Raw genomic sequence first — 12511 nt, 5'->3', positions numbered from 1 at the left:
CAGCTGAAGAGCAAAGTGGCAAATGCTCATGGCAACACTCAGGGCCAAGCTACACATGACGAATGACACTTGAATGGCAAGTGGATTGAGTGGAGGGCAAGTGAACAGGGAGAAATACACTTGCCATTCAAGTGTCATTCGGCATGTGTAGCTTGGCCCTCAGGAACCACACACTGGCTAAGGAGCGGTGGTGTGCTGACCAGCCCTCCTGATCCTCCAATGGCTGTGGCTGCTAATGCAGCCATGGAAAACCCTTTCAATTGAATGAGGGCAGCCTATAGCAAGCCCCGTCTTAAAATGGCCCTGCCCATTTCTAAAAAAATTCAGCGGGCACCAGGGGAAGTAGTTGCAGGCACTGTTGCACCCAGCAGTGCCACATTGGGGAACCCTGAGCTAGCTATATAGACATTTCTTGCGATAGGTCAGTCTTCAGACTAAGCAGTCTTCCTCCCACTCTTTTGAAAGTCCAATGCTGTTCAATTTTATTTGTTCATGACTTTTATGACATGTTTTTAATAAGTTTTACTTTGTAAGCTGCCGGAAGCAGATTCTCTGGAAAGACAGCATAGGAATTTCCTAAACAAATAGAAAGAATTTTTTTTGAGTTACTCAAAATGAAATCAATGACTGAACATTAATGGGCTTAGGCTGGAGTAGCTCTCCAGAAATTGCCTTGTGAGTTACCTAGTCCTGCTCAACTGGTAATTCAGTCTGTCCTTGCTTATGATCTGGTCTATAGACAATCTTCTAGAGGAAGAGCTTGTTACTAAACTCTTTTTAGTCTTTAAAAATTGCACGTGTAATCTGATCCAGTGAGTGGAGAGTTTTCACTTGTAGATTTCTTTGCTGGATGGTGATCCACACCCACTAACTGGATGTGGGTGCACATCTGGATCTGTATTTGCACAGCAAGGGGTTATCTCACACGACAGTGGGAATGTGCATCTACATCCTGTGAGTTGCTTAGCACAGGTCTGCCTCTGCAAGTGACGCATAATACTTTAATATAATTTTTAACAAAACAAGAGCACATATGGAACAAAAGAATGTACAACAGATGGTTCGCATGATTTCATTTAATTTGGTCTTAAATTGTGTTGAAGAAATACCTTGCACTGTGTTGCATGCATACAAAAAAGATAGTGGGAATACAAGCAGTTCAATGAGACAGCAGGGAGTAATTGAAGGACTGTTGTATGCATGCATGCAGAAATCTTCCTTGGGATCCCACCTTTTTTGGCCGGCACACAGCTACCTAGTACAAGATACGAACATTTTGGTTTATTTTGCTGAAGTCTGATTGGACGACTATAATCTGTGCCCCTGGGAGTGTGAAGCTTTTAAAATCCTCACTTTTATTTGTCTACAAGAGTGATTCTTTCAGCTTGTTATGCAGTTGGCAGCATGGTTGCTTCCCAGTTTAGGAAATGATGTTCACAGTATTCTTATGCGGCACTTTATTCTGGATGTTCTGGGGGGCACATATTGACCTGTGTGTCCCGTTGTGTTTAACAAGGTAGGTCTTGACTGTAATTGAAAACCAGCCTCTAGAATCTGGCCTAGGTGAATTTCTATAATACTGCCTGATATGGGGGACCTGAAGAAGCTAGGGATATCTTTCCCAGATAATTATTGTTATTTCTGCTTGTTCTTCCAAAGACTTTCTCTTAATCATTTTAGGTCTATTATTGATTTCCATCATCTTCTTGCCTTTCCACCCTTTTAAGTTTAATTTTCAGATTGGACTGGTTTGTGATTGCAGTTTAGATATGATGTGAGGTAGTTTGAGAGTCAAAAACATATTTGTTACTTTGCATATCAAGCCTCTGCTGTGGTAAATTATTAATAGATAAAATTATTAATATCATAATTGATTAGTCAAATGGATATGTGTATATATATATATAGAGAGAGAGAGATTTTAGTGGTTTAAATAAATTAAAAATCTAAGTTATCAACATAATCTTAAACTCAAGTGAGAGAAATTGTGTATGAAGGAAATTTAGCCAAAGGTGAGCTAAATCAAACTTGATTGTAAGCGGCTTAAAGTTCTGGTATGGGTATGCTCAGCAGGCCCCCAATTGGCGGTTTGGATGTTAGTATAATCTCCCGCTGAAAAGGTCCAACCAGCAGAAAATAATGCCACAAGTTCCCTACTTCTCTGGGTGGTAAAAAGTTTTAGGGCCATTCACTACTCATGTTGGTTACCTTTGGAGGAAAGAACATTTTAAGCACGTATATAAGCACAGCACAAGAGAAGACAACTCCTACAGAACACCAAATATGCTATCCTAGATCACACTCCCGAGGAGAAAAAAAATCCTGTATCACAAGGACTTTTATTCAATTCAAAGTTATCTGTTTGCTTTCTTTTGTCTGACTCAGAACTGAAGCTTCCATCTCCACAGACCTGCTACCTCTCCCGTGTTGAGAAAGGCTGCCTTCTTTCATGGGTATTTGGACAGAGCTGTGGCAGGAATGGAGGACACAATCTCCTTACATTGACTACCCACTGAGGAAACCGACATTCTTTTCTGGGAGGACTGGCAGGCAGGGGGGCTGGAAGTCCTGGGAGAAGTAGCAAGGAGAGGAGCAGGGAGGACAGGCAGTGAGGTGAACTTGGAGGACTGGCAGGCAGGGGGGATGGGAAGAGTGTGAGGGCAGGAGTGGACACTGGGGTGACTGTCATGGAGGGGGGCTGGGAGGACTGGCAGGCAGGGATGATAGGAGAACTGGCAGGCTAGAGGGCTGGGAAGATTGAGAGGACTGGCAGTCAGTGAGTCTTGGAGGACTGGGCTGACTGGCAGGCTGGGGGGCTGGGAGGACTGTGAGGACTGGCAGAGAGGGTGCTGGGAGGACTGGTTGTCAGGGGGCTGGGCAGACTGGGAGGACTGGCAGGCTGGGGGCAAGGAGGATGATTCGGCAGGGGGGATGGTAGGACTGGCATGCAGAGAGGCTGAGAGGACTGGAAGGATGAGCATGGATGGGGGCTGGGAGAACTGGGAAGGAGGGGGTAGGAGGACTGGCAGTTAGGGGGGCTGGGAGGACTGGCAGGCAGTCCTCCCATCCTCTTACCTGATGTGTTACTGACTCTGATAGGCCCATTGACAGCAATCATTGTAGCATTTGGCTTCAAAACATAGTCACCAGATTCCCTTCCGATCCAAGTACACACACACACACACACATGTGCCAAAGATGAAAGTGTGAATCATGACATTAATGAAATTGTCCTTGAAAAAATTTTGTTTGGAGTACATGGCTTTATTAAATCAGCTCAGACAAGTTTAAGGTGATTTTCCAAATAATGTCTGCAATCTCTTTAATCAGGGGAATCCTTAAATAGCTTTGAGGTATTACTTTGTGTGTAGTAGCTATTGTAATACTAATTTTGATAATATATTAAAACTGAAATTCAAGGGGGATATCCTTCTTGAAAAATTAGTTGATTGCTCTAGAATATATTTATGAATACAAACATGCCTTTAGAAGGAATGTTAATCTGGGTTTATGATAATATTATATTTGATATTGAAAGCCTGAGATCTCCTTCTTAAAGCTAATAGTACCTTAACTTCTTGCCACTAAAAGGATCAAGCACATGCAAGTTTGATAATAATCAAGGTTTGTTTAAGTTGAATGTACCACCAAGTAGAAAAGAGCTTATTTTCTGCTGAGCAAACATTCCCCCAACAGATCTTGCAAAAATATATGTTTTGTCTCGGATTGTGAAACTGGTGTTTGAGGAACTGACACACTTCCAGGGAAGCCATAACACATTGCTGCCAATCAGCATTAATTAGGATTATTTTGCATGATGCTTCTCTCAACTTTTGAACTGTGATTTAATTCATTGACAGTTTGGCCCTTTGGGGTTGTTTATTTTTCTTGCTCAAGAGTATACTAACCAATCAAAAGCTAATCATTGTCCCCCCCTGAGTTGAGTTGTTTTGTTTGGTAAGTATTGTTGCCAGGGACTCCCCCCCCCTTCCCCTGTTATGGGGCCTGCCATGGACTGCGTCAGTTTCCTGTGTTGCCGTTTTAAAGATCCATCAAAGACTCTGTTTTGGGGCAGCATTGCCCATGCCTGTGTCCTGGTCTCCCTGCTGCAATGGACTATGCCATCCATGTCTGTTTCCTGCCTCCTTGGGCACCTATCTCACCTGGGCCCAGAGCCATGCTGCCAGCAGCACTGTGCCAGCCGGAGGGAATCTCCACAAGCCTGGCCAGGCACCCCCTGGCCAGTTCCTGCGGGGAGCCCCTTGCAGGACAGTCACTGGGTCTGCCCCCACCACTGGGCAGCCTGCTAGCAAGCCCAAGCCGTGCCAAGGAAGAAGCCATGTTCCCAAGCAATAAAGAGCCAGCTTGAACAGTTTACTCCAAAGCTGCCATTTTGTGAATGCGTGCCTGCCATGTCCACAGCGGCCAGCCTCGCCCTGCTATGCATATCTCAGAAGCCGCCCTGGAATGGAAGCTACGTGCTGGCTGTCCAGAACATCTAATGGATGCATCTCAATACAACCACTGCATTCCAGAGCTGATGCCATCAAGACAACTCCAGCTTCCTGACAAGATTCAATCAACCCGCCCAGCACTCCCCTCCTTTGTCCCCATTTCCCGAGGTGTCACCATCACACAATTACTAAAGTGGCCCATCAGGGATGCTTGTAGACCCATTAAGCCTTTTTTCCCCTTTTGAGAACCACATGGAAGGCACTAACCTCAGGGTATGTTTTGGGGTATTTAAGCAGGCTTCCCCTGCCATGAGGTGCACGTGCCATTCCCATCCTGAACCTCAACCGTCACTCTGCGTGTCTAGTGCAGGCGTTAGATATCGCCACGCTTCGCTGCTACATCTTTATTCCTCACCGTGACCAGGTGCGTATTGCCCAGTTCCATCGATCTCAAGTGGGTTCTCCTGCTAATGCAAACGGCTCTATTTTTCCTACTCTTTATTTCCTAGTTCTTCTATGTACCTTGCTTGTGTGTGTTATTGTAGGCATATGCAACACTATTAGTAAAAACACGTTTATCTTTATTAGTCTTGCCTCTTTATTGCATGAGTAATCTGGAAGAGGGACTCTGGTATAGCTGGTTAAGATCCACACTAATTTATACCCAGACTGCAAGCTAATTTCCCCATAAAAATAGCAGTTCTGGTAACAGTATACAGATGCAATTCTAACTTGACCTGGAATAATTTGTAAGATGTCTGTAATATGAGTAACATTAAACTCATGTCTTTAAAACCAGGATTAAAACCAGTTCACAAAAATATGGGGAAATGGTTCTTTCATGAAACTTCTCTGAAGAAAACTAACCAAATATTATCAATGCTGTTTGCACTCTGTTTGTACCTTTCTCTTTGGATAAATCTTGAGCTGGCACAGGGAATTCTGTGATTTCTTTTCCCTTCAAAATACATGTATAATTTTGTGGCACTTTTAGCCTGCCTTTCACCCCTCCTGGAATTCAAGGCTCATTATGTTTTATTGTTTTCAATCAACATTATAAACAATATCCTTACAATAAAGAAATCATCTAAGACTGGCAAACTGAAAGCCTGACATCAAACTCCTCCATGAAAATGACAAACATTAAAGTGCTAAAATATTAGTTGCACAGGGCTCCAGTTTCAATTAAAATGAAGGCCGTTTTCACGCGTCTTTACATCGTGCAAAATTCACGGAACGAGGGCATCTTCATGGCGCAATTTCTGACATCATCGTGCCACAATTCCGTTTTTATGGCACGATGATGTCAGAACTTGCACCATGAAGACACCCTCGATCTGTAAGCTTTGTGCGATGTAAAGACGTGTGAAAACGGCCAAAGACGTGTGGAAAGAACAGTTAACCCTCCCCCCTCGGAGCCTAACCCTCCCCTCTCATGCCCTGAATTGGCCCTTTAGACCTGCTATTGGGCCCAGTTGGGACAAACATACATGTTGGTTGTGTTTTTGTCCCAACAAAGCAAACAGCAGTATTGCCAGGCTGTTTCTTTGGAAAGAAGTTAACTCTCCTCACTTTTCCCCTGCACGTGATCCAAACAAAGATCACAATCAAAGAAAGAACATGAATCAAACTCTGATCATGCAAGTCCTGGAGACTCCATTCTACTTGAGTTGTTCCATTCTACTAGATTTTGCAGCTCTCCTATCAATGTATTTTGTTTACATAGTCTATAAATAAAACAACTGTAGAAACAACAGTTAGCAGTGGTAGGAGCAGGGGTCATTTCGTAGAAAAAGAGCCGGAGGAACTCATTAGCATAACTGATTTGCATATGCCACACCCCTTGACATTACCTATCCTGGCTGTTTTGGACCCAATTCTGGCCATTCAGGGCCGAAATTGGGCCCAAAATGGCAAAAAGAGGCTGAAAATGGCCCAAAAGGGGCCCAAAATGGTCAGGATTGGGCCACTGCTGAGCGGGAGAGTGATCCACCACCCGTCAGAGGCCCAATACGGGCTGTTTCGGCCCCAATCCAGGCCGAAACGGGCCAAAATGGCTGAGAGTCAGGTGGGCAGGGCCACCTGTCATGTGACCTCTTTGGAGAACTGCCGGAACTGCGTTCCTGCACATTCCCCCTCAAAATGAGCCCTGGGCAGGAGGTTGCAAACCCACTCCTCTGTGTATGCACAGAAACTGCTTTCATGCATGCCTCAAGGAACTGGCAATTTTACTGTCTGGCTGCATCCGCTTACATCATACTGAAGACTAGAAGACCTTTACTTAGAAGCAGATTCAAGAGTGGGTTTTAGAAAGCGCATAGAGGACCACCATGAAAAGAGTGACCCAGCAAAACCATGTTCAGTCTTGCCTACGCTTTGGTTCCCCACGGCTCAAACGGATCTAATTTGCTGAGTAACTTGTCTTTTTCCAGTTTTTTAAAATTTCTTTTTATAACCGTACTTTCTTAAGTCTCCTTTCAATGGCTGTAGCAATAAACTCTTGTATGCAGACGTGAGTCAGTTCTTCTGAGGAAGTGCAAAAAATGATTTAGAGGTTTTGTTCTTAAAGAGCAATCTGTGTGGAATCTCGTATTTGTAGCCAGCCTTTCCTGTAAGGACCTGAGGGTAGCCATCCATCATTCTTCCCTTCTCAGTTTAATCCTCACAATAACCGCAAGAATGACTTCCCCCAAGGTCACTCAGCAAGCATCCATGGCAGAGTGGGGATTTTCTAACACTTCAGCCATTACAAAACAAAACCTAACTTCTCTCCTGTTAATATTGCAAAACTTAATTGCAGTTTTGTGATTTGATTGGTTAAGACGATCCTTTAGCCTTGGAATAAACTCGGATCATATATGCTAATCTCAGTTGACAAGGATTCAAGAGTTAAATTCCTGGGGTTTATATCAGATCTTTGGGACTTTCTCATCCCCAGCGCTCCTATTAAATGGGATCGTCTGCAGATCATGACTAGAGATGGGCACGAACAGCAATACGAACTAAAAAAAGCCACGAACAGCCCAATCAGCTGTTCTCAAACAAGCTGTTTGTGAGGCCCCATTCTAAACAAACAGGTGGTCGTTGCAAGCTGCTGTTCGTCAAGCCAGACAGTCTGGCACATGCAATTAATTCCCTTGGCAACCAAAGGCAGGAACTGCCTTAACTCTGTCTGAACTCCTGCTGTTGCCCTGGAAACCCCAATCTGAGCCCAATTTACCTTGATAGGCAGGTCTTCCTTTCAAGTGTGGAGCTCCAAATTTGTTACAAGGAAGCAAAGAGCAGGGGGGAGGGGGGCTCCCAGCTCTGGTTTTGCAGACAATGAGGGGGAGAGAGTTGCTGTTGGCATTTTGAAAGAGAGACAGGGAGAGTGCATTGGAGCTTGAATTTTCTTTGTGTGTGGTGGGATAGGGATTGCAACAAACAGCGAACACCATGTTTGGGGGTTTATTCTGTTCGTGCCCATGTCTCATCATGACATGCTACTTACCTGGCCAGAATGAACAGTTTTCTGTCATTCCTCTGATTAAAGACTGCAGCTCTCTCTGCCCCCTACAGTGCAGCTACCATCCAATTGCAGCAAACTCCGTTCACTCATCCATCCCCCCTCCTCCTTTTATCAGAGGACTGCATTTAAATCCACAGTAACATATACTAAAACCCCCACATTAACCAGCAGCAATAAAATACTAAAACTTAATTACATGCAAAACATTACAGAGACCAACAAGATTTCCAGGGTATAAACTTTCAAGAGCCAAAATTCCCTTCTTCACATATCTCCCTTCTTCTTCAGATATCTGAAGAAGGGAGCTTTGACTCTTGAAAGCTTACACCCTGAAAATCTTGTTGGTCTCTAAGATGCCAGGGTTGCTAGGAGGGGGAGGCTGGCCATTACCTCATGCCTTCTGTGCATTATTTTTTGTGCACACGCTCCTGGCACTTGTGTGATGTCACTTCTGGAAGTGATGTCACCACACTGGCTACGGGAGTGCTCCTGCGCTCTGTGTAGGGCTGATTCTTTGAGAATAGACCCATTTGGGGCTGATTTCAGCCTCAAATCAGTGGCGCAGCTATGAGTACCTGTATGGCTCCACAGTACGCTAACATTTTCATGGCAGACCTAGAACAGTGTTTCCTAAACTTCTCTCCATTAGCACCTCTCCTTTACTTGAGATTAATTAATGACATTTTTATTGTCTGGACCCATGGCAAAGAGGCCCTCAAGAGATTTCACCAGGCTTTCCACAACCTCCACCCCACCATCAATCTAACTATGAACCACTCTACACAAGAAATAAACTTCCTGTACACCACAGTAAGGATACACGAGGGACACATAAGTACCACATTATACTGGAAACCAACAGATTGGCAAACATATCTACGTGCCTCTAGCCACCACCCCAACCACATCAAGCAATCTATTGTGTATAGCCAAGCCTTACGCTATGGTCGCATCTGCTCCAACCCCCCCCCCCAGACAAAGATACCCGCTTGAAGGATCTGCAACATACATTTTTGCACCTACACTATCCTCCTGACATAGTGAGAAAGATGATTGGAAAGGCCAGAATGACATCCAGGGATAGCTTGCACCAAGACAAGCCCAAAGAAAATAACAATAGTACACTGCTGGTGGTCACCTATAGCTCACGACTCACACTGGTTCAATGCATTATTAATGACTGCTACAACCCATGTTGGATTGTGACACTTTCCACACACAGGCACAGGGGGGATGACCTTTTCTTGCTTGCAGATAGCCTGCTAACCTAAAACACCTACTCACCCACAATGATAAACTACTTAACACTAACATGGACTCGGATACCAAAGCCTGCAACAAACCAAGACGCCAACTTTCCTCTCATATAGATCCTAGCAACACTATCAGTGGACCCAACAATATCAGTCATACCATCTCAGGTTCAGACTCCTGCTCATCCTCCAATGTGATTTATGCTATCATGTGTCAGAAACGCCCTTCCATGCTCTACATTGGACAAACTGGCCAGTCTCTTCAACAAAGAATTAATGGACATAAGTCTGACCTCAGAAACTACAACATTCAAAAACCAGCAGGGGAACATTTTAGCCTTCCAGGACATTCAGTTGCTGACCTAAAAGCAGCAGTTATCCTGCAGAGGAATTTCAAAGGGAGATTAGAAAGAGAGACTGCTGAATTGCAACTGATAATGAAGCTCAAGACAATTTATTCACCTGGACTGAATAGAGACCTAGGCTTCCTGTCCCATTACCAATGCTGATTTCTCCATACCCACACTACCCCTCTGCATACTCTACCTTATTCATTCATGCCTGCTATTGTCATTCACCAGCTATTGTCATTTAGTTTCTGTAATCATTCCACTCCCCATGATATAAGGACAGATGGACTCACATTCTAGCTGTATCTGAAGCAGTGAGCTGTGGCTCACGAAAGCTCATATCCTACCACAGATTGGTTAGTCTTATAAGTGCTACTGGACTCTTGCTCTTTTTTACTGCTACAGACAGACTAACATGGCTACCCATCTTGATCTATCTTAAGTTAGATGTAGACTGCAATTTAACACCACTTCAAAACCTTAGTACAGATATTCCAAAGTGTATGGGTGGGTAGAGATTTGTCCTTTACAAGCTTTTCCAGAATGAGCCTTCTTCAAGGGATCAGTGTATTTAAAAATATAATATTCCCAAAAGAGAGAGATATTCACAGAACCTTTTCCTGGAAGTTAGCCCCATTGTTTAAAATGGAAGTTACTTTTGCTAGGATTTCTCTCTCAATCAGCCCTCTGACACCGCAGAGTCATTCTGTGTTTAATATTTTAGCTCAAGCTTATTGGAGAGAGGAATATGATCAGGAAAGGGGAAGCTGCTCTTTTGGTGATACAGCGTAACCTTTCCTTGCTCACTTAAAACTGAGTCATGTCCTATAAGTGTGCAGCGTACCGAGACAATCACTGCTTCAAATCAGATCCAAGAGAAATTACTATGCAGGTAATTTATAAAATTATATTTCACTGCTAATTGATCTTACAGCAATTAAATACAGCAGGACATTAATTACAATTTGCCATCTGCTGCTTGGGAAGCTTGGCAGGATATTTCGAAGCAGCTGTTTTGTGCAAGGAACAATATTACCATAGCACGCACTAAGGCTATTACTCCTGCTGTAGCCCTGAGAAGTTTTGTAGCAAAGACTAAAATTGTAGTTGAGACAAAATAAGACATAACATCTGTCACAACTGTGATGATAAGACCTTAACATTTGTATGAAATGTTTTGACGCATTTACAGTGCAGGCTTTAAGAAGAATTACGCCTTCCAAGCAACTGGTACAACTGTAAAGGGTGCAGCTAAGTAGACAGAATTTGTTTTGAAAGTATCTCCTTTCTATTGTTATATGTGCGTGCGTGTGTGTGTATGTACACATATGTATATAGGCTCATATTTTAGGCATGTGCGTAACTTAAATACTAATTACTTGATTGATTAATTGAAGCAACCAATGACACTGATAGTCACTAGGTGATATTATAGAGGCAACTGGAAGTCAGTAGCCAAGAACAACAGATTTTGTTTTATCCTGGAGCCTGCCAGCAAAGATGAAAGTGAAAATTGGAGGACTGACTGACGTGATCCCGTCTTGGGCTCTGAATTCATTGGTGCTGCTGCTATCTGTTCTGCAGATCTCCCTGCAGATGTTGAGTACTACAGACAGCTGTCTAGTAACCCCATCTCCCCAGAAATCTGTGTTTCTTCATTCTCCCACTTTTCTTGAATCCACTGAAGGGGTGACCTTCGGGTATTTTTATTTCACAGTGATGAACATACTAAACATAGCCAGAGTGAGAATCTCAGACTAGGTGAGTCTTAGATAGGTGCCATGGGAAAGGCTTGTTGCTTCGTTGAGGAAAGAGAAGTGGGGTCATGGTTTAAACAGAAGAAAACAGACAATAACCAGGCATCCTTTACAATATTTCATGATAGTGTAGTCATCATGTCTTTTTCATCTCTGGCTTCTACTGTATTCTATTCACAGGATAAGGGTGACAAGGAAAACATAAAGACACAGTAATATGAACATATCTAAATGTTAACTTCATTACTTCTTAAAGAATCTGTATTCAACAAACTGAACATTTAAGAATTTTAAAATCCATATGGTACATTTATAAGCCTCATAAAACATTTCTAAAGTTAGCAGGAATTTCAATAAGACTGTGCTGGAAAGATCCTGGATAAGAAGAAACAAAATGAATCAAAAGTCTTTTGCAAGTTACTAAAAGCCTAAAAAACTAGGATGACTTAGGAGCGCACACGAGTATTACAGTGAAAATAAATAACATTTTAGGGCATACCAGTTAGCGAGATTAGCTGTCGAGACAGAGTTAACAGTTTAATTAGTCAAGCAAACTTTCTATCCAAATCTTTTAAGATTCAGCTTGTTCTGGATGATCTTTATTATTATTTATTTTATTTATAGTCTGTCTTCCCAGGGGGGACCCAAAGTAGCTTACATAATTCTTTTCTCCTCCACTTTATCCTCACAACAACCTTGTGAAGTAGATTAGGGTGAGAGCTTGTGGCTGGCCCAAGGTCACTTAATTAGCTTCCATGGCAGAGCGGGGTCTCCCAGGTCCTAGTCTGACACTCTAACCACTATACAACACTGCCTCTCTTAATCTTTAAACCCTGTCCTTTGGTTTCATAAATGACAGCCCTATTAGAGGCAACATGTACATTTTGTCTATCAATGGCCCATTCACATATCTAAAGTGCCAATTTGTAATTATAAAGTTATGGCTAATTATTTAAACGCATTTACATTCAGAGTAAATCATAGCTTGTCTCTGCACCTGAACCACAAACTCTGCTTTTTTCTCCTCCCTCCGAACACCGATTCTAGTAGTACAATCCTAACTAGAGTCCATTAACTTTCATAGAATGGGGTGGCTCTCTTTAGGATCATTGTGCAAATTACAGTTTCATCCTGGTTTCGAAGCAAGAGAATAGAGTAGACCAAGGATTCCCAACCAAATTGAGCTGTG

The sequence above is a fragment of the Eublepharis macularius genome, chromosome 9 (genome assembly GCF_028583425.1).
Source record: "Eublepharis macularius isolate TG4126 chromosome 9, MPM_Emac_v1.0, whole genome shotgun sequence".
NCBI lineage: Eukaryota > Metazoa > Chordata > Lepidosauria > Squamata > Eublepharidae > Eublepharis > Eublepharis macularius.
The sequence above is the reverse complement of the archived record's forward strand: the minus strand, read 5'-3'. Positions refer to the sequence as shown.